Raw genomic sequence first — 25,249 nt, forward strand, 5'->3', positions numbered from 1 at the left:
GAAATATATATACTCTGTGATTAATAGGGCCTGTTTCACAAAGCTGAAAACAATTGTGAGCCAAATCAGCTGGGACGAAGACTTTAATTACAAAAATGTGAATGATAATTGGGAATCATTTTACAAATGCCCTATTAGATGCCCAAAAAGCTACAATCAAGGAGGAAGGTTGTGCAGAATATAAAACAAAAAAATCTGGATTAGAGGGGAAGTTGTAACAATAAATAAATAAATAGATAGAAAACAAATGGAGGAAAGGGGAAGTTGACAGTAGTGAATCTAAATCAGAAGTCAGGATTTGCAGAAAATTGATAAGGGAAGCAAAGGGACACAAGGAGACTTCTATAGCCCATGCAGTTAAGGACAAAAAGAAGAAAAGATTTTTAAAATATATTAGGAACAAAAAGAATTCTGATAATGGTATAGGTCCAATTGCTAGATAGCAATGGTAGAATTATCAATATATTATATATTTCTATTCTGTATTTGGGAGAAATATGGTATAGTCTCACATTGTGATGATAATACTCCACACCACAAATATAATGGATTATGTTAAACAGAATCAACTAAAGTTATACATTTTAAAATCAGCAGATGCAAATAACTTGCATCCAAGTGTTTTTAAAGAGCTGGCTGAGGAGCTTGCTTGGCAATTAATGTTGTTTTTCAATAAATCTTGGAGCACTGGGAAAGTATCAAAAGATTAGAAGAAAGCTAACTAATGTGCAAATTTTTCAAACAATGGCGAATGGGATTTCTTGGGTAATTATAGGCTTCTCAGCCTGACATCAATTCTGGGTAAAATAATGTAGTGGCAGATAAGGGGCTTGATTAATAAAGAACTAAAGAAGAGTAATGTAATTACTTAAAATCAGCATGGATTTATGGAAATTAGATTCTGTCAAATTAATTTGATTTCTTTTTGATGATATTACAAATTTCATTGATAAAGGTAAAAGTGAATGTAATATACATAGATGTATGCAAGGCATTTGACTTGGTAGCACATGATATTTTATTTAAAAAGTGGAAGCATATAAAACTGAAAAGGCACACATTAAATGAATTAAAAACTGGCTAAGAGATAGGTCTCAAAATCTAACTGCAAATGGAGAATTGTCAGTGGAGTCTGGCAGAGATCAGTTCTTGGCCCTACACTATTTAACATTTTATCAATGACCTGGAAGAAAACAAAAAAAAAAAGTCATGGATAAAGTTTGCAGATGATGCAAAAATTGGAAGAGTGATAAATAAAGAAGTGGTTTGCTTGAATTGCTTGGATTGCTATCTGGATTGCTCGGATTTGGATTGCTACCTGGATTGCTTGGTAAACTTAATTGCTTGGTAAACTGCTCAAGAAAACAGTATGTGTATTAATATGTCTAAATGTAAATGTACACATCTAGGAACAATAAAAGTAGTCCATACTTACCTGAGAGGCAGCTCTGTCCTGGGAAGCAATAACTATGAAAAATATTTGAGGTTGCGGTAGACAATCAGCTGAACACAAGCTTTCAGTCTTACACAGTTGCCTACAGAGCTAATTTGATCTTGAGATGCATAAACAGGGAAATCTCAAGTAGGACTAGAGAGGTTAGTTTACCTCTCTTCTTGGATCTGGTGAGATCAATGCTGAAACACTATATCCTGTTCTGATGCCCACAATTCAGGAAGGGGGTTGATAAATGAGAATAGGTTCAGAGAAGAGCCATGAAAATGACTAAAGGATAGGAAAACATACCTTATAATGATAGACTTCAGGAGCAAAATGTATTTATCTTACGAAAAAGACTGTTAAGGGGTGATTTGATTACAGTCTATAAGTACTACATGCTCCATATTTTTGAAAATATCTGAAATTCTGAAATCATTGTAATTCCATTGGTTTTCAGTACAAACTGGGTTATTTTGGTGGTTGTTCAGTTGGTTTGGTCTTTAAACTTTTCCAAAGATTTCTTTTAAAAAAACATTAATTTCTCTTCAGTTTTGTTCTCAAACTAATTAATTGTTGGACAATACAATTTTCCAGTTTTTGAAAATAACTATATTTCCTGTTTGATATTGTATGTTTTTGAAACATAGTTTCCCTGTGTCAGCAATGGACAAGAAAAAATCACCCCAAAATGCCAAAAAATAAACAAACAAAACATCAGTGAGGATAGCGACCAAACACAGAAAAAGATGAAGGGTACAAGTAACCTCATGCCAATACAGACAAACACAAGGTTTGACATCTAATCCCCAAGAAAGAGAGGACACACACATTTACAAAACAAAAACAGGAAAAGTTCAACTAAGCAATACACTCAAAAAGGCATGAGAAGGGAACACTAAGGAAAAAAGAAGAGAAAAAATAAAGATGCAGAAATTTTGCAGCATACAGTAACTTAGAATTCAGGAGGAAAATGGACAAAAAACATTAAGAATTACTATTTCTTCTTCTGTAAATCTATCTTTATTAGATTCATATATAGACCCCATCACCACAGCATCTGAGATCTCAAAGTGCTTTACAAGGAAGGAACATTGGGGTGAATTAAGAAAAGTAATATGACCAGAACAATTCCATACAATGGGTCAGTACCACAGTCAAGAAAGGAACCCAGAAGACCTGACTTCCAGCCCCTGTCTCTACCACACTAGATCCCTCTCCACTCCTAGAACCAGAGATAAAACCCACAAGACCTGATTCCATGACTCTATGTTCCCTAGATCCTCTCCTGTCATTCTAAAAAGATGGAAAGGACGGGATGCACATTCAGACAAGATACTAGAGCCTCTGTTCTGAAAAAATGCATAAGCAAGAAGTTCTGCTTAAGCATAGAATCATAGAATCATAGAATATCAGAGTTGGAAGGGACCTCAAGACGTCATCTAGTCCAACCCCCTGCTCAAAGCAGGACCAATTCCCAGCTAAATCATCCCAGCCAGGGCTTTGTCAAGCCGGGCCTTAAAAACCTCCAAGGAAGGAGACTCCACCACCTCCCTAGGTAACGCATTCCAGTGTTTCACCACCCTCCTAGTGAAATAGTTTTTCCTGATATCCAACCTGGACCTCCCCCACCGCAACTTGAGACCATTGCTCCTTGTTCTGTCATCTGCCACCACTGAGAACAGCCGAGCTCCATCCTCTTTGGAACCCCCCTTCAGGTAGTTGAAGGCTGCTATCAAATCCCCCCTCATTCTTCTCTTCTGGAGACTAAACAATCCCAGTTCTCTCAGTCTCTCCTCATAAGTCATGTGCTCCAGACCCCTAATCATTTTTGTTGCCCTCCGCTGGACTCTTTCCAATTTTTCCACATCCTTCTTGTAGTGTGGGGCCCAAAACTGGACACAATATTCCAGATGAGGCCTCACCAATGTCGAATAAAGGGGAACGATCACGTTCCTCGATCTGCTGGCAATGCCCCTACTTATACAGCCCAAAATGCCGTTAGCCTTCTTGGCAGCATGCTTACATTTATGTATAAGGGTTTTCAGGATTAGGGCCTTAACTACCTAGTTCTAATTCTGTTTTGTTATGCTGGTGAAAATCTGGAGTAAAGTCCTTTGTCTTAAATTTCCACCCTTGGAGCTGAAAACAGGATCTGGCCCCAATCGCCCAACAGATTTTTATCTGCTAATACTCTTTGTCAGGTGATAATTCCAGGGGCAGATACATACAGATGCCAAATAGTGGGTGGCCAGTTCACAGATGGATTACGGTCCCTTAGAAAGTTGGCACAAGAGGTGGAAATTACCTCTGCTTCACACGTTCAAAGCAGAATCATTCAAAGAGGGGTTGGCTGATTACATGGATAATTAACATATCCAGAGATATCATAGTTAATTCTAAAAATATGAATTTTGGGGAAAATGTAACATCTTATACCTGAAGGCTTGAACCAGCTTCTGTCAGAGATCAAGATGAGACCTTCATGGAGAGCAAATTACACCACATCTTTGTTCCTTAAGGGTCTTACACCATCGTTTCCATCATCTGGTACTGGTCACTGTCAGAGACTGGATACTGAGTTAGATGGACAAGGGTCTGAGCAAGTGTGCCAACTCCAAGCTACCTCCTATGTTCTCTGATTTACAGAATATTCTTCACTCTTTTGTCCAGCTGAATTATTAAATGAAAGCAAATTAAATATATGGATAACATCCTCAACTGAAGTAAAATGAATTCAATAGAGCTCAGCCAGAGATCTAGCTTATTGACTCCAGTGGATCTATGGACAATTTATACCAGCTGGGGATCTGTCCATTTGTGTTATTCTGAAAGAAAAGAAAACCTTGCGATCTCTTCTACACAAGTGCAATTGCATTTATTTCAATAGATTTACTCCTGATTCATACCTGTGTAAATGAGAGGAAAATGAGACTTTTGGTTTCCATTTAGTTTATGTTCAAGAAATTTAATATATGCTCAAATTCTGGATATGGGACAATTTCCAGGTTCAGTTATATCAGTATTAATTCACACCATAAAACACCATAAATGTTAATGCAGCCACAACAGATCTGCACTCGAAAAAAATAGGGCATATGTAGGACCTAAAGAATCTGACTCTCCTGATTTGGTTCTGATTGATTTTTTCAGTGACAATTATTGATGAAAATGAATTTATTTTCTTATTTGTATTTCCCGCCTCCCTCCCCCCTAACCCTCCCTTTTGGGGAGTAGGTGTCATAAATAACTGAAACCCCAGCATGTTCCATAAAAACAGATTTTTTTCATTACAAATTCTATTTTCTCCAAAAAGGATTTTTTCCAAAAGAAAACTTTCAATCAGATCTATACTCAACCAATAACAAAAGCATTACACTGGTGTCAAAACACCGATTTCCAAGAAAACCTGCTTTTGAGCCCCCCAGTCAATTTTCAAAATTGGACATAAGCACCCAAGTCATTTAGGTGCTTTTGAAAATTGTATCCATGATCAGAATTTGTCTCATTACATAACCATTTCTCATCTTTATCCCCACTGCCAATTTTAAGTTGCTCAGAAAAATGAAAAAGAAAACGTTTCATAAAACTGCACTAATATCTCAGCTGGCATAAATTACCATAACTGGATGTATGTCAGTTTGCTCCCTTTGAGAATCATTCAAATATGACATGTCTCTTTCACATCTAAATGATTCTGGTCTCACACCAAAGGAATTATTCTTGATTTACACTCTATTAAAGTGAAAAGATTATGGCCCATTGACTGAAATGATACAAAGATACTCAAACATACCCGTCTGCAAGAAATACTTGCCCAATGAGCATGAGATGTCAGATCAGCATTCAACAGCACTAAAGCAATGATGCTTTCCAAACCAAATATAGTCTCTGTGGCCTTTGGAGGCATGTGCCTTGGGGATTTTCAAAGTTAAGATGCTCATGCAAACTTGAATTGGAAAATTTACTTCTCGGTAATAATTTAATAACTCCATTGAGTTCTATGGGCTTTACTAGTATGTTTAGCTGAGATCAGAATCTAATTGCATTTACTACTGTTTGATTTGATTCTTTGGCTAGGGTTTTCAAAGGAGAGAGTTAAGCCTTCAACTCCCATAAAACTTTCCATGTATAGAATCATAAAATCATAGAATATCAAGGTTGGAAGGGACCTCAGGAGGTCATCTAGTCCAACCCTCTGCTCAAAGAAGGACCAATCCCCAACTAAATCATCCCAGCCAGGGCTTTGTCAAGCCTGACCTTAAAAACCTCTAAGGAAGGAGATTCCACCACCTCCCTAGGTAACCCATTCCAGTGCATCACCACCCTCCTAGTGAAAAAGATTTTCCTAATATCCAACCTAAACCTCCCGCACTGCTACTTGAGACCATTACTCCTTGTTCTGTCATCTGGTACCACTGAGAACAGTCTAGATCCATCCTCTTTGGAATCCTCTTTCAGGTAGTTGAAAGCAGCTATCCAACCCCCTCCCCCCATTCTTCTCTTCTGCAGACTAAACAACCCCAGTTCCCTCAGACTCTCCTCATAAGTCATGTGCTCCAGACCCATAATCATTTTTATTGCCCTCCACTGGACTCTTTCCAATTTTTCCACATCCTTCTTGTAGTGTGGGGCCCAAAACTGGACACAGTACTCCAGATGAGGCCTCACCAATGTCTAATGGGGCGAATGATCACGTCACTCCATCTGCTGGCAATGCTCCTACTTATAGAGCCCCAAATGCCGTTAGCCTTCTTGGCAACAAGGGCACATTTTTTACTCATATCCAGCTTCTCATCCACTGTAACCCCTAGGTCCTTTTCTGCAGAACTGCTGCCTAGACACTTGCTCCCTGGTCTATAGCAGTGCATGGGACTCTTCCATTATAAATGCAGGACTCTGCACTTTTCCTTGTTGAACCTCATCAGATTTATTTTGGCCCAATCCTCTAATTTGTCTAGGTCCCTCTGTATCCTATCCCTACCCTCCAGCGTATCTACCACTCCTCCCAGTTTAGTGTCTTCTGCAAATTTGCTAAGGGTGCAGTCCACGCCATCCTCCAGATCATTAATGAAGATATTGAAAAAAAATGGCCCCAGGACCGACCCTTGGGGCACTCCGCTTGATACCGGCTGCCAACTAGGCATGGAGCCATTGATCACCACAGTATCTGAGCACCTCAGCACCACAGTATCTGAGCACCTCAGAATTGTTACTAGATTTTGGCAGTTCGGTGTTCATCTGCAATGAAAGGCAACAGGATTTGGACACCAAACTTCCTTAGGCTCCTTTGAAATAATATACTTCCTCAGGATCCTTTGGCATAATATACTTAGACCTCTCTAAGGTGTTTGACATTTGATTAAAAACTACAATGATATAATGTTAGTATGGTATACATTAGATTGATTAAAAACTGGCTAATTGATAGGTATTAAAATTTAAATGTAAGTGGGAGTCATTCTTCAGTGAGTGTATTTCCAGCGGGGTCCAGCAGGGATTGGTTCTTGGCCCTATGAGATGTAACACCTTTATCAATCACCTGAAAGAGAACATCAGATCATCACTGATAAAGTTTGCAGATGACACAGAAATTGGGGGAGTGGTAAATATTGAAGAGGACAGATCACTGATTCAGAGTAATTTAGATATCTTGGTAAAGGAGGTGAAAGCAAACAATGTGTGATTGAATATGGCTAAATGTAAATGGATAATCTGGGAAGAAAGAATGTTGGTCATATTTAGAGGATGGGGGACTCTATCCTGGGAAGCAGTGATTCTGAAAAAGATTTGTCAGTTGTGATGGATAATCAGCTGAACATGAGCTTCCAGTGTGATGCAGTGGCCCAAAGAGCTAATATGATCCTGGGATGTATAAACAAGGGAACCTTGAGTTGTAATGTAGAGGTTATTTTACCTCTATATTTGACAGTGGTGCAAATGTTGATACATTGGAAAGGGTTCAGAGAAGAGTAATGAGAATTATTTAAATTATTAGAGAACATACCTTATAGTACTAGACTCAAAGACCTCTGTCTTCTTAGCTTAACTATGGGAAGGTTAAGGAGTTACTTGATTACAGTCTATAAATATGTATATGGGGAACAAATATTTAATAATGTTCTCTTAAATCTCAGAGGAAGGTATAACACAGTCCAATGCCTGGAAGTTGAAGCTAGATAATTTCAGATTGGAAATAAGACATACAATTTTAACAGCTAGACTAATTAACCATTGGAAGCGTTTACAAAGGGTGATGGTGCATTCTTAATCCCAGAAAATTTTTTAAATCAAAATGTGGTGTCTGCTCTATGAATTTTTGGGGGGAAGTTCTGTGGCCTGTGTGATCACAGTGGTCCCTTCTGGTCTTGGAATCTGTAGATGTATGAAAATCCCAGCCACTATTGGCACAACACTTCTGTGACTTAGGGTAAGGTTCTTTAGCTTCAGTCACATTATCATAATGAACACTTCTGGCCTTCCGATCTGTTATGCCCATTTGTAAGTTACCCCGAGGAAAAGTTTCAATCAGGGACACATTTTCAAATGTAATTAGGCACCGAGGTTTTTTTTAAAGCATCAAGGGACCTACTACCCATTGAAATCAATGTGTGTTAGGGGCTTGGTTTGAAAATCCCACTAGGTACCTTTAGAAATCTAGCCCTAAGTGATTTTCTCAATGTCACACAGGAAATCTGTCACTAAGGCAGGCACCAAGGCTTGGTCTCCCAAACCATAGTCATCTCCACTAGTCCACCCTTCCTATCCCATGAGTAACGGGGTTTGGGTGTCTAACTCCCTCAGACTTCTTTGAAACCCTCAGAGTGAAGCTAGTGGCTATTATTTACACAGGGGAGTGAGTCAAAACTCGACCTAATAGTTGAAATCACTTCAGTTTTCTCCTTTATTTTTGACGGTGTCAGAACATTTTGTTTCAATACGGTCAAAACGTTTTCCCCAACTTTCTCATTTTGTTGTATTTGGTTTTGACTCCTAGAGTACATTATAATATTTATATATATATATTATATATATGCAGTATTAAATTGTATTATATTTACTATTTTATATTATGTTATGTTTTGGTATGTTTCTACCATATTGAAATGAAATAGTTGATATTATTGGAACAATATTCATAAGTTGCAAGACTAGAAGAGACCATTGTGATCATCTAGTCTGACCTCCTGTAGAACACAGGCCAGTGACCTAACCCAAAATAGTTCCTAGAGCAGATCTTTTAGAAAAAAATACATCCAATCTTGATTTTAAAAATTGTCATTGATGGAGAGTCCACCATGACCCTTGATAAATTCTTCCACTGTATAATTATCCTCATTGTTAAAATGTATGCCTTATTTCCAGTATGAATTTACCTAGCCTCAAATTCCAGCCATTGGATCATGTTACTTTATACCTTTCTCTGCTAGATTAAAGAGCCCCTTGTTAAATATTTGTTACTCACATAGATACTTATAGACAGTGATGAAGTCAATATGTAATTAATATATTTTTAAATAGATTTTTTTGTATTTCCATTCCATGAGAAATGTAAAAATATTGACTTTTCATTTCAAGCTGGAATGAAAACAAATGTTAAAATGTAAGAATTTGCTGCAGAATGGAAATTCTGTTTTTGGTGCTGCTCTAATGAGCCATAGAATCTGGCCTGCTATCAGTGCCAGAACCTGTAAGCCCGATTTAGGCTTGTCTACACCAGTGGCTCTCAACCTTTCCAGACTACTGCACCCCTTTCGGGAGTCTGATTTATCTTGCGTACCCCCAAGTTTCACCTCACTTAAAAACTAAGTACTTACAAAATCAGACATAAAAATCAAAAAGTGGCACAGCACGCTATTACTGAAAAATTGTGTACTTTCTATTTTTTATCATATAATTATAAATCAATTGGAATATAAATATTGTACTTAAATTTCAGAGTATAGTATGGGGGTGGCCAAACTGTGGCTTATGAGCCACATGCAGCTCTTCTACCGTTAAAGTACGGCTCACAGAGCCTCCCCCCACTCCTTCCTCCAGACAGGGGGTGGGGGAGCTTGGGCCTCTGCCTTGCAGTGGGGTGATGGGATAGGGGCTTCTGTCCAGTGGTGGAGGGGGTCATCTCAGAGTTTCAGCCCTGTGGGGTGCACCTGCTGGGGCTCAGGGCTTCAACAGGAGCAGGGCTGAAGCCCCGAGCCCTGTCAGGCGCCTTTCACGGGGTTGAAGCCCTGAGCACCAGTAGGTGCATCCTGGCTCTCAAACTTCTGAAGGGTCAGCAAGTTTGGCCACCCTGGTAGAGTATATAGATCACTATAAATAAGTCACTCTCTGTATGAAATTTTCATTTGTACTGACTTCGCTAGTGCTTTTTCTGTAGCCTGTTGTGAAACTAGACAAATATCTAAATGAACTGATGTACCCCCTGGTTGAGAACACAGGACTGCATTAAACCACACTAGGGAACTTTTAATGCACACCAGCTGGGTCTACACAGACCAATTAGTGCATAACACATTAGTGTGCTTTTAAAAATCACACCACTGTAAACACACTACCCCACCCTTTAGATGAGCCCTTAGGCTATGGCTACACTGGTGCTTTACAGCGCTGCAACTTTCTCGTTCAGTGGTGTGAAAAAACACCCCCCTGAGCGCAGCAAGTTACAGCGCTGTAAAGCGTCAGTATAAACAGTGCCCCAGCGCTAATATAAGATAATCCACTCGTGGAGGTGGAGTACCTGCAGCACTGGGAGAGCTCTCTCCCAGCGCTGGCGCATGACCACATGCGCACTTCAAAGTGCTGCCGCGGGAGCACTCCCGCAGCAGCGCTTTGAAGTTTCAAGTGTAGCCACGGCCTTAGATGAATCATCCTTACAGAGGTGAGTTGTCTCTCTGACTCAGAACTTTCTGAAAAGGCCTGTTGCTGACTCCAGCTCAATCCCTCAAGTGACAGCTTCAGGCTCAACTGGAAAATTTATTTTTTGATTAAATGAAAACATTATGAAAAGTGTCTTCTTTCCTCATTTTTTTTTAAATTCTTCAGAAAATGAAACCTCAGAGTTCTCTCTCTCTCTCGCTCTCAGCCCTTCTCAGGCTTTGGCTCTGCTTCAGCAATCCTCATATTAACTAGTTTTTTTCTCCCACAGATCAAGCAGATGCGAGTGCCATGGAAGATGCTAACCGAACTGAAGTGGCTGAGTTCATTCTCATGGTTTTTCAACATCCCCGGAGCTGCAGTGAATGCCCTTTGTGATGTTCCTGATCATCTGCCTCCTGACCATTGTCACCAACACTTCCATCATTGACATAGTCACTGCCACTGCCTTACCTGTTACTCAACAACCTCACCTTCCTGGAAATCTGATACACCCCAGTGACAGTGCCCAAGATACTGGCTGGGCTTCTGCTGGGGAGCAGGTCAATCTCTGTCAGTAGGTGCATTACACAGATGTCCTCCTGGTACTTATGGCATATGATCGCTACTTGGCCATATGCCACCCTTTGCAATACTCCACTGTCATGTGCAACACCTTGTGCTTCAAGCTGTCAGCAGTCACTTGGGTCTCTGGCTTCCTGGTCTCATCCATCCTCACCTCAGCAGTGTCCATGGCCACTGAGATCTACTGCTTATTCTGTGACTTTGTCCCCCTGGCAAAGCTCTCCTGCTCAGACAAGTTCATGAGTCGCACCCTGATGTGGGTCCTAGCTGGTAGTCCCTTACTCCTCACCACCGGTTCCTATGACTGCATCATGTGGATGGCACAGCAGACACCTTTGGAAAATGGTCTCCAGAAAGCTCTGTCCACCTTCGGTGTCCACACTTCAGTCACTGACATATTCTGTGGCTTAGCTCTCTCTATGTAGGCTTGGCTGCCAGTGTTGGTGTCCTCCAACATGGACAAGATGGTATCACTTTTCTTCTGCATCCTGACCCCACCCTACGGAATGACATGGTGAAGGATGCACTGAGGAAATCCATGGTGACTGCAGGGTTATTTAGGGTCTAAGGAAGAACTTTCTCTGGGTGGCTTTGTTATGTTGTGGGGTATCAATGACTGCATGAATCACAAACCTCATTGATATTGGGTGTGAAGTACCCTTCAATTAGGACAAGTTAATCAGAAGCATCCCACCTAAGACAAAAGGAGGCTGTGAACATGCCCAGGAGTTTGGACTGAATAGGAGAAGCACTTTTGCTGAGTAGTGTTTGTGTTTTGTGTGTGAGCGGGAGAAATTGGGGGACCGAGGGTCCAAGGGGAAGGCAGAACACACAGAAATTGAGAACAGATAGGAAAAGAGAGAGAGGCAGAGGCTAAAAAAGCAAGAAATCCAAGCAGTAGTCCATGAGCCTAGTGAGACCCCGGAAAAAGCTAGAGAGAGAGCTTTTAGGTTGGTGTTGACTTAAGAGGCTTGGGGCTGTAAGTTAAGAAACTGCTCTTTCTGTTCTTGGTTCCTCCTGCATTCAGAGAAGCCGGACTTTGTACCTTCCTTTTAAATAAAGAAGTTTTCATACAAGAAAATAGCAGACTCCATCAATTTCTACTTCTAACTGGAAGGTCCCCAGGATCCCGAAATATGTCTACCTGCTTGGTTTGAAAAGGGGCAGAAGTATTTTGTTGCATGTAAATCAATGTTATTCTACCAGTGGCTTGCTCTGTATATAGTATTGAGTTCCAGACAGAGTGTGACCCCTGGCAAACAACAATGGAGACAAGGCTGGTGTGACGGGTTCCCTCTGGGGTGCCAATGGTAACTAGAGTACCATTGAGCCCCCCTGACCCACCAGCTTGGGCTCCCTTTACACTGTACTGTTGTTACCAGCCTGCCAAGCCCTCTCCCAGGTTCCAGACTACATTTTTACCAGCACACATACAGGAAGAGACACACTAGTCTGCAGTTACATGCAGATGCTGTGATCAGCTCTGCATGGGGAGGTTTCAACTAAGAGACTGCTCAGCTATTCAGGTACACACTTACCTCTGGAGTGTAAACCCAAAATTATACCATCTTGCACTGCACAGCAAACTGTACAGCATAAGCTCATGAAATTCATCCCCTCCCTCAATGTGGAGAGGAAATATACAACAGATTTCTGTCCAAAGTAGTGACTCACACATACACTGGTTTTAGACAAAGTAAAAACAAATTTATTAACTACAAAAGATACATTTTAACTTATTACAAGGGATAGCAAACAAATCAAACCAGATTACCTAGCAAATAAATAAAAACACAAAATAAGTTTAATATACTAAAGAGGTTGGATAGAAATAGCAGGTCCTCATCCTAAGTGATGACACCAGCATGCTGCAGGCTCTTAAGGGGCAAGCTGCACTAACTTACAGCTTAAAATACCCAGGTGTTCCATTCACAGGTTAAAAATCCCTTTACCCTGGGTCCAGCACTTCTCCCCAGTTCAGTCTTTCTTCCTCAGGTATTTCCAGGAGTCTTCTTGGGCAGGGAGTCAGTGGAGACCCATGATGATGTCACTCTCCTGCCTTAAATAGCTTTTGAATATGGTGTGAACCCTTTGTTTGAAAGCTTGGTTCCCACACCAGTCAGTGGAAAAACACTAGTATTCCAAGATGGAGTCCAGCACCAGGTGACCTGGTCACTTGTCCCTGTGGTGTCACAGCAGCAATGAGTCAGAGGCTGTTTGCAGTGTCCTCAGGAAGGCTCCCAGGTGGGAAATAAGCTTCTTCTAATACCTATTGTTCTCCCTAATGGTTCATTAACTTGAATGGGCCCTTCCGAACCAGCCATCTAGACTGAGAGCCTTTTGTCTAGTGGGTGTTCCCCATGTATAAATACATTTGTAACACAGATACACAGCCAATATTCCTAACTTCAGATACAAAAATGATACATGCTACAAATAGCAGAATCAGTAAATCATAACCTTTTCAATGATATCTCACGTGACCTATTTTGCATAAAACACATTATGGTTATGCCATTATCATATAATAATATCTGTATGAAGAATATGGGGTGCAGAGTCACAGCTGGAACTCAAGACATTTGGGAGCTTGTTTGTACCTCTGGCAAAAGCTGATGTCTATAATAGCCAGGAACGGTGAAATCTTGGATCCATTGATGTCAAAAGGAGTTTTGCCATTGATTTCAATCAGACTAGATTTTCACCCTCCTGTTTAAGAAGGTATGTAGTTCCAGATCTCATAGAATCATAGAATATTGGGGTTGGAAGAGAACTCAGGAGGTCATCTAGTCCAAATCCCTGCTCAAAGCAGGACCAAGACCAACTAAATCATCCCAGCCAGGTGTGACGGGTTAGATAACAGAACCCTCCTTGGGAGCTGCCACCTGATGTGCCAAGACTACTTCTGCCCTTGCTTTTCCTGCCAGCTTGGGACCCCAGCACACTGTCTTGCTGAGCCAGACACGCTCGACTGCTCTAACACAGACCCAGGGTCTGAATTACTTGCCCCACAGCTGCAGACTTAACTGAAAGCAGCTTACCGAAGTATTCTTGTCTATAGCTCTAAGAGTGGTTAAGCTCTGGAATAGGCTTCCAAGGGAGGTTGCAGAATCCCCACTCACTGGAGGATTTTAAGACCAGGTTGGACAAACACCTGCCAGAGATGTCCGGGTTTACTAGGTCCTGCCGCGGTTCAGGGGGCTGGAATTGGTGACTTTTCATTGTCCCTTCCAGCCCTACATTTCTATGATTCTGTGACAACGACAATGACCACTAAGTCCTGCCAACAACATTTTCTGTTAAAAACAAGCATAAAAAACACCTGGGAAATTCACTGACAAACTTCATGATGCAGAGTTACATGTGTATGTGGCCAGTGGTATATCATGCCTATGTGCTTTAGCAATTCTGTGATTGTGATCTTCATTGAGACCTTCAGCTTGCATTGCAAACTTCTTGTTGGTTTAGGACACCTAGGTCCAAATAAGTCCAATCCCGACATCGGTCTGTTCTGTGGTGAAGAGACTTTGCCTACCTAAGGAGGCTGACCAGAACCAGGTCTGCGAGGGCGGTGAGATCAGACTGAGGGGGATGCATTGAGAATGTTGTTCTAAGATCTGTTACTCTAGTGTTGTGTTGTAAATAGTAAAGTGTTTGTGTCTCTTACTTTCTGCTGCATTGTTGCAGAAGAGATTTTCTGGGCTCACTGCCAGGTAAAGGGGAATGTGTCTAAGTAACTGGAGGTGGGGAGGAATGAGACCCGTGTTTTAGTGTTTAATCCAGGTGGACTTCAGATTCCCACTGCCAAAGACGGGAGTTACGCATAGTATATGCACCTGGGACTGTTCCTGAGGGCTAGTCTACACTCGAAGCACTACAGTGGCACAGCTGCACTTATGCTGCTGTAGTGTGTCTGGTGAAGGCACTCTATGCTGATGGGAAAGAGCTCTCCCATTGGTATCATAAAACCACCTCCGTGAGAGGCAGTAGCTATGTTGATGGAGAAAGCTCTCCTGCTGACATAGTGCTGTCCACACTGGCGCTTACATTGGTGTAACTTAAGCCATTTGGGGGTGGCTTATTCACACCCTTGAGTGATATAAGTTATGCTAAAGTAAGTAATAGGGTATACAAGGCCTGAAAGAAACCCAAAGCTAGGGACAGTGACCAATCACTGTCCAGACTCAGAGGGGTTAGATTCACATGGGGCTCAGAATTTGGGTCTGAATATACCAGACTGGTACCTGTTTGGGCCAATTTGTCACACCACTCATTGAAATGTAGGAGGCAAATCACATTTCAGATCTATTGTGTCAGGCTCTCTGCAAATTCAGGCAGCTATTGCCATACTTGTTTCACTCATGTCATGTTTTCAAGGTTGTCTTAGAAACCATAACAGATAGAGATGTAGAGTTAGTGTCACAGCTGGGATTTAGGAGCCTAACTGCTCCTTTAGGAGTCAAAGGCCAATATTGAGACACCTCTGTCATTCATGAACTCGCAAGTTGCTATGTAGCTCTATAGATGTCTGAAGTCCTCTCTTGCAGGTAGGTCCTTAAGTCCCTGCTGCAGATTCTCGAGATTCTCAGCTGCAAAGCCTGTCGTGGTGTCAGGCACACTATGTCATTTTGAAGAGGGCAAGAAGAACACCCTGCCAACTTTCAGCCCAGCAGCTTGGGTACTCACCTGGGATGTGGGATACCACTGATTCAAGTTGCCCCCATTCCTGAAGGGTAGAACAGATTTGAACAGGCCTTTTCTATCTCTCAGGTGAGTGCTAGACCCATGGAGTGTGATAGACACTGAAGCAACAGGGCTCCCTCATTCTCTTTTGTTGAAGGCCCGCCACACAGTGGCTAACTCATTTAAAAAGGCATTGGTAGGGTTGCCAACTTTCTAATGGCTGAAAACCAGACACCCCTGACCCGACCCATCCCCCAGAGGTCCCGTCCCTGATGCTTTCATAGAAATATCAAGCTGGAAGGAATCTCCAAAAGTCTTCAAGTCCAAACCCTGCACCATGGTAGGACTGTTCCTGATCACCTTCCTCTCCTCCAAGTATGGACCAAGTAAACCTATACCATCCCTGACGGGTGTTTTTTGTCTGACTTTTCTTAAAAACCTCCAATGATGGGGATTCCATAACCTCTCTTGAAAGCCTGTTCCAAAGTTTAACCACTCTTAGAGTTAGGAAGTTTTTCCTAATATCTAACCTAAATCTCCCTTGCTGCAGAGTAAGCACATTATTGTCCTATCTTCTGTGGGCATGGAGAGCAATTGAACACAGTCGTCTTTATATCAGCTCTTTATCAAATCTGATAAATGCTGAAGGCTGGAACATCGTTTCCTCAGTAATGCTGTTTAGGCTGCTCAGCGGTTCTGTCCTGGAATACAGGACATGTTGATTCCAACAGATCCCATAAAGAAAGCACAGGCTTGGTTCTGTGGTGAAGGCACTCGGCCAGGTTTATTGTCAATGGAGCACGGTCCTAGTGCTCTGGCTCTGTGGTTACAGATACACTAACACATGTAGGCCTGATCCAACGGACTGAGATCAGGCAGCAAACAGGACTTACCACTGCCTCCTCGGCTGGACAAAGGGTTAAGGAAAAGTACCCTGATATTTATAGGCTGATGCAAACAACTGGAATAAACAGCTTACGCACCGCCTTACATATTTCCTGACATCTCTGTGTTACCTCCCCTTATTTCTGATTTCTTGGGTAAAACATCCCTATTCATTATTTTGTCATACCATCTTATCTTGCACTAGATTGGGATATATCTGTACTAACTGGAATAAATGTATGTAAATATCTAGTGCCTAGTACACTAGCAACAACTTTTCCAAGTTCATGCACTGGACAGTGAACTTGTAAGCATCTGCTTGAATACATGGCCAGACTTTGGTTCACAGTCTCTAGTTCAGTCCTTAAATCTTGCACCAGGGCCTGTGCTCCAGGCTCTTTCTCTCTACTATGCTCAAGACTACACATACCATTTTTTTCACCTTTCCTCATATTTTTTGTCTCACCTTTTCTGAACCTTTTATCATTTTTTGTTGCTGTTCTCTGGACTCTCGCCAATTTGTCCACATCTTTCTTAAAGTGTGGCTGAGATAACCTACAGCCCAGACTTTATGAGGGATTTGCCCTTCTAGGAGCCTCTTGGGTAGGCTGCTCCTTCTGAGGCCCATCTCCGGTCCCCTGAGAATACCCCTTTCTCATGGATGGCTCATGACTCCACTTCTTTCTGATGTGGGACCCCACAATCAAATCACTCTCTGACTGGGTCTCCAAGTTACTTCCACCTGGGTTCCAACCATGCAACTTAGCAGGTCTAGCTGGACTTGGACCTGGCCAGAGTTCCCCTTCCAGAGCCTGGGGTCAGTAATAGTTTTCAGTGACACAGAAGCAGGAATATTTGTCCAAATCGTGCCCTGAGCGTAGAGAAGCAGTTTTAAAAAATAGCAAAGAGACCTGTGCACCTATTGTCTTCGCTACACTTGGCATTCACCTCCAGCTCGGTTTGGCTGTCAGCCTTCATCCTGCTGGCTCTGGGTCCCTCTGTCAGCTTCCGGCCAAGCTGACCACTTCCTTTGTAGCCCTCCCAACCAATGACCTAGCCCATTGCTGTCCTAGCTCTCTGAAGCAGGTACCTCAGAGGCTGATAGACCAGTGTGGTTGTTTTACTCTTCCTGGGTTCTTTAACAGTCCACTTTACAATCTGTTTGGTTTGACTCTATGCATTTGATCAGGCAGCAATGCCCAATTGAAAAGAGAAACCAAATCATACATCATATCCGTAAGAAATATTACAGACATGTTCCCACTTTGTCAGACCTCCCACGTTGAGACATTTGAATGGGGCTCAGTGATGAGAAAAACAAACTGATAAGAATGCGAAAATCCCACTACTGCTCAAGAGTTTACTCAGAGCCTCCTTTACTTCTTTGTTCCTCAGGCTGTATATGATTGGGTTGAATGTTGGAATAATCACTATGTAGAGCAGGGTGAGGACTCGTTCGGTGTCCACCGAGACACTGGAACCGGGCCTCATGTAGGCAATAATAGGGCTTCCTGATTCATACTGAGAAAGCAGGGCAATCAGCTAGTTATCTTAGGTGCATGAACATGAACGCAAGAAGCCCGTGAAACAAGCAGGAAGAATTGGAAGTCCTGGAACAATAAAAGAACTATGATGTGATTGGAATAACAGAGAATTGGTGGGGTAGCTCACATGACTGGAGCACTGTCATGGATGGGTATAAACTGTTCAGGAAGGACAGTCAGTGAGGAAATGTGGAGGAGTTGCACTGTATGTAGGAAAGTGGTGATTGCTCAGAACTCCAGTATCGAACTGGAGAAAAGCCTGTTGAGAGTCTTTGGGTTAAGTTTAGAGGTGAGAGCAACACGGGTGATGTCATGGTGGGCATGTGCTATAGACCACCAGACCAGGAGGATGAGGAAGATGAGGCTTTCTTTGGACAATTAACTAAAGTTTCCAGAACACAGGCCCTGGTTCTAATGGGGGAGTTCAATCACCCTGACATCTGCTGGGAGAGCAATACAGCAGTGCACAGACAATCCAGAAAGTTTTTGGAGTGTGTTGGAGACAATTTCCTGGTGCAACTACTGGAGGAAACAACCAGGGGCCCTTCTCCTCTTGACTTGCTGCTTACAAACAGGGAAGAATTGATAGGGGAAGTAGAAGTGGGTGGCAATCTGGGCAGCAGTGACCATGAGATGGTTGAGTTCAGGATCCTCACAAAAGGAAGAAAAGAGAGTAGCAAAATACGGACCCTGGACTTCAGAAAAGCAGAAAAGCAGACTTCTCTTAGGGAACGGATGGGCAGGATCCCCTGGGAGGCAAATATGAGGGGGAAAGGAGTCCAGGAAAGCTGGCTGTATTTTAATGAAGCCTTATTGAGGAGGCAGGAATAAACCATACAGATTTGCAGAAAATATGGCAGGCGACCAGCTTGGCTTAACAGAGAAACCTTCGATGAGTTTAAACACAAAAAGGAAGCTTACAAGAAGTGGAAACTTGGACTGATGACTAGGGAGGAGTATAAAAATATTGCTCGAGCATGCAGGGGTGTAATCAGGAAGGTTTGAAATAGTTGGTGTTGGTTAGTTGGTGTTGGTCTTGCTTTGAGCAGGGGATTGGACTAGATGACCTCCTGAAGTCTCTTCTAACCCTAATATCCTATGATTCTAAGGCCAAAACACAACTGGAGTTGCAGCTAGCAAGGGATGTGAATGGTGACTCGAAGGGTTTCTAAAGGTATGTTAGCAACAAGAAAAAGGTCAGGGAAAGTGTGGGACCCTTAATGAATGGGGGAGGCAACCTAGTGACAGATGATGTGGAAAAAGCTGAAGTACTCAATGCTTTATTTGCCTTGGTCTTACCAGACAAGGTCAGCTCCTCCACAGCTATCCTGGGCAAAACAGTATGGGGAAGAGGTGAGCAGCCCTCAGTGGTGAAATAACAGGTTAAGGACTACTTAGAAAAGCTGGACATGCACAAGTCCATGGTCCAGATCTAATGCATCTGAGGGTGCTGAGGGAGTTGACTGATGTGATTGCAGAGCTATTGGCCATTTTCTTTGAAAACACTTGGCGATCATGGGAGGTCCTGGATGATTGGAAAAAGGCAAATATAGTGCCCATCTTTAGAAAAGGGAACAAGGAGAATCCGGTTAACTACAGACCGGTCAGCCTCACCTCAGTCCCTGGAAAAATCATGGAGCAGTTCCTCAAAGAAACTATTTTGAAGCACTTGGAGGAGAGGAAGGTGATCAGGAACAGTCAGTATGGATTCATCAAGGGAAAGTCATGCCTGAGCAACCTGATTGCCTTCTATGATGAGATAACTGGCTCTGTGGATATGGAGAAAGTAGTGGACGTGATATATCCTGACTTTAGCAAAGCTTTTGATATGGTTTCCCACAGTATTCTTGCCAGCAAGTTAAAAAAGTATGGATTGGATGAATGGACTATAAGGTGGATAGAAAGCTGGCTAGATTGTCAGACTCAATGCGTAGTGATCAACGGCTCGATGTCTAGTTGGCATCAAGAGGAGTGCCCCAGGGGCCCGTCCAGGGGCAGATTTTGTTCAACATCTTTATTAATGATCTGGATGATGGGATGGATTGCACACTCAGCAAGTTCGCACATGACACTAACTTGCGGGGAGAGGTAGATATGGTTAAGGGTAGAGATAGGATCCAGAGTGACCTAGACAAATTGGAGGATTGGACCAAAAAAAATCTGATGAGGTTCAACAAGGACAAGTGCAGAGTCCTGCACTTAGGACGAAAGAATCCCATGTACTGCTACAGGCTGGGTACCGACTGGCTAAGCAGCAGCTCTGCAGAAAAGGACCTGGGGATTACAGTGGATGAGAAGCTGGATATGAGCCAGCAGTGTGCCCTTGTTGCCAAGAAGGCTAACCTCATATTGGGCTGCAGTAGTGGGAGCATTGCCAGCAGATCGAGGGAAGTTATTATTCTCCTCTATTTGGCGCTGGTGAGGCCACATCTGAAGTATTGTGTTCAATTCTGAGCCCCCCACTACAGAAAGGATGTGGACAAATTTGTGAGAGTCCAGTGGAGGGCAACAAAAATGATCAGGGGGCTGGGACACATGACTTACAAGAAGAGGCTGAGGGAACTGTGCTTGTTTAGTTTGCAGAAGAGAAGAGTGAGGGGAGATTTGATAGCAGCCTTCAGCTACCTGAAGGGGGGTTCTAAAGAGGCTGGAGCTCAGCTGTTCTCAGTGCTGGCAGATGACAGAACAAGGAGCAATGGTCTCAAGTTGCAGTGAGGGAGGTCTAGGTTGGATATTAGGAAACACTATTTCACTATGAGGGTGGTGAATCACTGGAATGGATTACTTCAGGGGGAGGAGGGGATCTCCATCCTTAGAGGTTTGTAAGGCCCGGCTTGACAAAGCCCTGGCTAGGATAATTTAGGTGGTGTTGATCCTGCTTTGAGCAGGGAGTTGGATTAGATGACCTCTTGAGGTCTCTTCCAACCCTAATCTTCTATGCTTCTATGATTCTATGATCAAACTGATGCCATAGAATGAGGTGACTGTGATGAGATGTGAGGTGCAGGTGGAGAAAGCTTTGTGTCTCCCCTCACCTGAGCACCTCTTCAGAATGGGGCAGCTGATGTTGGCTTAGGAGATGATGATCAGGATCAAGGGGACTATTGTGAACACCACAGTGAGCAAGGTGAGAATGGCATCGGTGAGGGATGTGCCCCTGCTCACCAGCTGTCATAAACATACAGCTAAGGGTAGCATAAAATCCCTCTTTACCTTTTATTTTGGCTTCTATTTTCCCTTGTAGAACGTTAACTACCCTGCCCTCAGGCAGAGACAAAAATCTCCAGCTGCTCACAGCTAAAAAAAAAGAAAAAATCCCTTTGTTACAAGAACCTGATACCTTTGCCTCCAGGCAAAGAGAGATAAGATTTCTATCTGCTTTCTAAATAGCCAGAAAGGGAAAAAAATTGTCCTTTAAAAATCCTACTGGACTTTCGGTTCAAAATGATCTCTGGTTCAAAATGATCCCACCACTCTGCCACCATGTCAGGGTTCCCTCCCCACTCTGAACTCTAGCGTACAGATGTGGGGACCTGCATGAAAGACCCCCTAAGCTTATTTCTACCAGCGTACGTTAAAATCTCCCCAAGGCACAATTTCTCTCTTATACCTTGGATTAAGTAACGCTGCCACCACCAAGTGATTTAAACAAACATTTAGGGAGGGCCACTTGGAGCCCTACCTTCCCCAAATATCCCCCCAAGACCCTACACCCCTTTTTGTTGGCAGGCTTGAGAATAATCCCCCAAGCCCCTACAGCCCCTTTCCTGGGGCGGCTTGAGAATAATATCCTCACCAATTGGTAAACGTGAACACAGACCCAAACCCCTGGATCTTAAAACAATGAAAAATCAATCAGGTTCTTAAAAGAAGAATTTCAATTAAAGAAAAGGTAAAAGAATTACCTCTGTAAAATCGGGGTGGTAAGTACTTTGCAGAATAACAAAAGACTCAAGAACACAGAGGATCTCCCTTCTAGGCAAAACCTTAAAGTTACAAAACTAGGCATAAACCTCTCTCTTACACAAAGGAAAACACAAGCCAAAATAAAAGTAAACTAACACATTTCCTTGCTAAATACTTACAAACTTTATAGGAGCTGGATTGCTTGCTTCCTTGATCTGTGCTGAAGCACACAGAACAGACAGACAAAGCCTCCCTCCTCCCCAGATATGAAAGTATCTTGTCCCGTTATTGGTCCTTTTGGTCAGGTGTCAGCCAGGTTCCTGAGTTCTTAATCCTTTACAGGTAAAAGAGGAATTAACCCCTTACAGGGTAAAGAGGGATTTTATGCTACCCTTAGCTGTATGTTTATGACACCAGCCTAAGCACTGGGAGGATGTTACAGAAGAAGTGGTTGATTTTATTTGGCCAGTGGAAGGGTAACATGAATGTGGCCACCATTTGCTCACACGGCACCACCTTGCATATGATCCATACCACAGCTGCCAAGATAACAGTGATCTTTCGTCACAGGACGAGTAAGTAATGCATGGAGTTGCATATGATAACATAATGGTCAGAGGACATCACAGCCAGCATGCAGCATTCCATGTGGCCAAAGAGAAGGAAGAAATATATCTGGATTGAACAGCTCAGGAAGGAGATGGCCTGCCACTCGGAGTGGATCTTGGACAAGGTCTTGGGGATGACAACCAAGGTGTAGCAGATCTCCAAGACTGACTAGTTCCCAAGGAAGAAATGCATGGGGATCTGGAGGGACAGGTCAGCCACTGTGACAGCGATGATGAGGACATTTCCTATCAGGGTGGTAAGGTAGATGAATAAGACCATGGCAGTCCATATGGCTAGCTTGTCTTTACTATATTCGCTGCTTTCATTATATTCAGCCATAAGGCAAGAAACCTACAGGCCTGTAAGATATTAGCTGAAGCATAAGTTAGCATAAGTGTGGTTAAGTATGCCATACCCCTTGACAGAGATTAACAGTTACCTTTAGATTTGGGAACTAAGAAGAGCTTGCTCAATGGTAGGAGGTGGAATGTTCCAGTAAATGCCACCAAAGTGAACGTGGACGTAATAACCTCAAATCCTCTTGAGGAAGGGGTGACAGGTGTGATCATCAGCTGAAATGGTAGTTACACATATCAGCATACTAACCTACATAAGAACATAAAAATGGCCATGCTGGGACAGACCAAAGGTCCATCTAGCCCAGGATCCTGGCTTCAAATGGTAGCCAATGCCAGGTGCCCCAGTAGGAATGAACAGAACAGGTAATCATCAAATGATCCATTCTCAGTTGCCCATTCCCAGCAAATGGGATACCCAAACATTAGTAGAGGAAATACAAATAAGGAAAAGGGGAAAAACCCCTACTGAATATGCATTAGACATAGTGGGGTCAACAGAACATATTATAAAAGCTACATCTCAGCCTTGAGCAGGGGGTGAGAGAGATGTAGCTCTTGCAAGGTGCCAGAATGATGGCCACCGGTAAAGAAGAGAAAGGTGACAGTGATGGGGAAGACAATGGCTCACATTTCAGGTTGTCCTTCAAGAGATGGTGTGAGTATATGGATGTTCAAATGTACATTCTGTAGTTTGTCTATCTACCTTTCTGAGTCAGAGTGTTTGTGACTTTGCTAAAAGTATTAATAAACTATTTGTAAATACAGAGGAGTTCCTATAGTGTGCGTGTTGCAATTGTGCACATCGAGGTTCCCAACTATATAGTAATTTTAATAATACTGGGCCTAATCTTGGGATAAGGAGCTGTCAACCCTCAAGGTGATAATTGAGAATTCTTAAGTAATCAATATAATGAATACATAATATATAGATCAGGCTATACCAGGACAAATAGAAGGGGCTGCAGATGCTGGAGGTCTGACAAGCCCAAAAAGAAAGATAAACTCAGTCACTGCAGTTAGGTTTCCCTCCATATCTCTGTCCTCTTGAGACCACATAGATATAGATAGCTGAAGGGTTTGCATGGTATATCATGATAGCTGAGGGGTATATCAAGATAGAAAGATAGATAGATAGATAGAGTCACAGTTAGCTGCACCATTGTCACCTTTCTCATCTCTCTGTGCACACCCAGCTCCGCTGTTCGGTCTTTTGGACCTTACTCATCTCTGTCAGGAATCTTCTGATTTATCTTCTCTTGGGCTTGATCTATACTAAAAACTTATCTTAGTCTATTTCCACCTGTGGAAAAGGAGTGGGAAGTAGCAAGTTAGAACATCTGGGATATAGGAGTCAGGACTCCTGGGTTCTATTCTGCCCTCTGAGGCAGGAGCAGTGGGTTAGAGTATAGGGACACAGGTAGTCAGGACTTCTGGATTCTATTCTGCCCTCTGGGAAGGGAGGGGGTTTTAGTGGTTCAGGATGGTGCTGGGAATCAGGAGCATGGGTGACATTTGATGACTTTGTAAAGGGAATGGGTTTAGGAGCTGGAGCAGGGGAGTTGAAGCCCCATCACAATTGTAAAGTGTTTTCATATCTCTGGATGAAAGCTTTTAACGGGGTTGTTAAGTGTTATTATTAAGTTTGGAGTAATAAAATCAGAGAAAGGATTAAACAATAAACCATTGCCTTGAACATGTTTCACAAAGTTAGGAAAGATGGGGTCAAATTGAAGCGAGTCCAGAAGAGAGCATCAAAAATGATGAAAGGTTTAGAAAACCTGATCCTATGAGGAAAGATGAAAGAAATAGGGCATGTTTAGTCTTGAGAAAAGCAGACAAATGGGGGACCTGATATCAGTCTTCAAGGGTGTTAAGGAGTGTTATAAAGAAGACTAGGTTGACTTGATCCTGGCTCACTGCACGGGACTGGACTCTATGACCTCTGAAGGTCCCTTCCTGCCCCACATTTCTTTGATTCGCCAATGTATATAAGACTAAAAAGTTGACATTTGGGGCCAGTCCTTCAAATACTTAAACATGTAATCCTAGACTTTCAAAGAGCGTAATGGAGTTAGGCACCAACTCCCGTTGACTTTCAATGAACTCCTTTATGACCCTTTGAAAATCACAGCCACGAGTAATTGTCTGATTGATTGACTTACTTCCTCTTCTGCCAATGCACATGCATACCTTTACTTGTGTGAGTAAGAGTCTACAGGCCTACAAGTGTTTCAATAGGTACTGAGCTTTGAGGTGCTATCCCTGACAGGGGTGCATATTAATAGTGGGTGAACTGAGCAGTCCCTATTGCCTAACTCCCTCAAAGGCCTACGCTTGGATTTTAAACAAAGTCTAAAGGATTTAGGTGCTCTTTTCCCCCACTGAATTTC

The 25,249-nt window shown here is 42.6% G+C and overlaps 1 pseudogene; it reads right to left on the reverse strand.

Moving 5' to 3' along the window:
• Window positions 1–1,069: 1,069 nt before the first annotated feature.
• Window positions 1,070–23,915, reverse strand: LOC135975156 (olfactory receptor 10A4-like; annotated as a pseudogene).
• Window positions 23,916–25,249: the final 1,334 nt, after the last annotated feature.

This window comes from Chrysemys picta, chromosome 13 (genome assembly GCF_011386835.1).
Source record: "Chrysemys picta bellii isolate R12L10 chromosome 13, ASM1138683v2, whole genome shotgun sequence".
NCBI classification, from domain to species: Eukaryota; Metazoa; Chordata; order Testudines; family Emydidae; genus Chrysemys; species Chrysemys picta.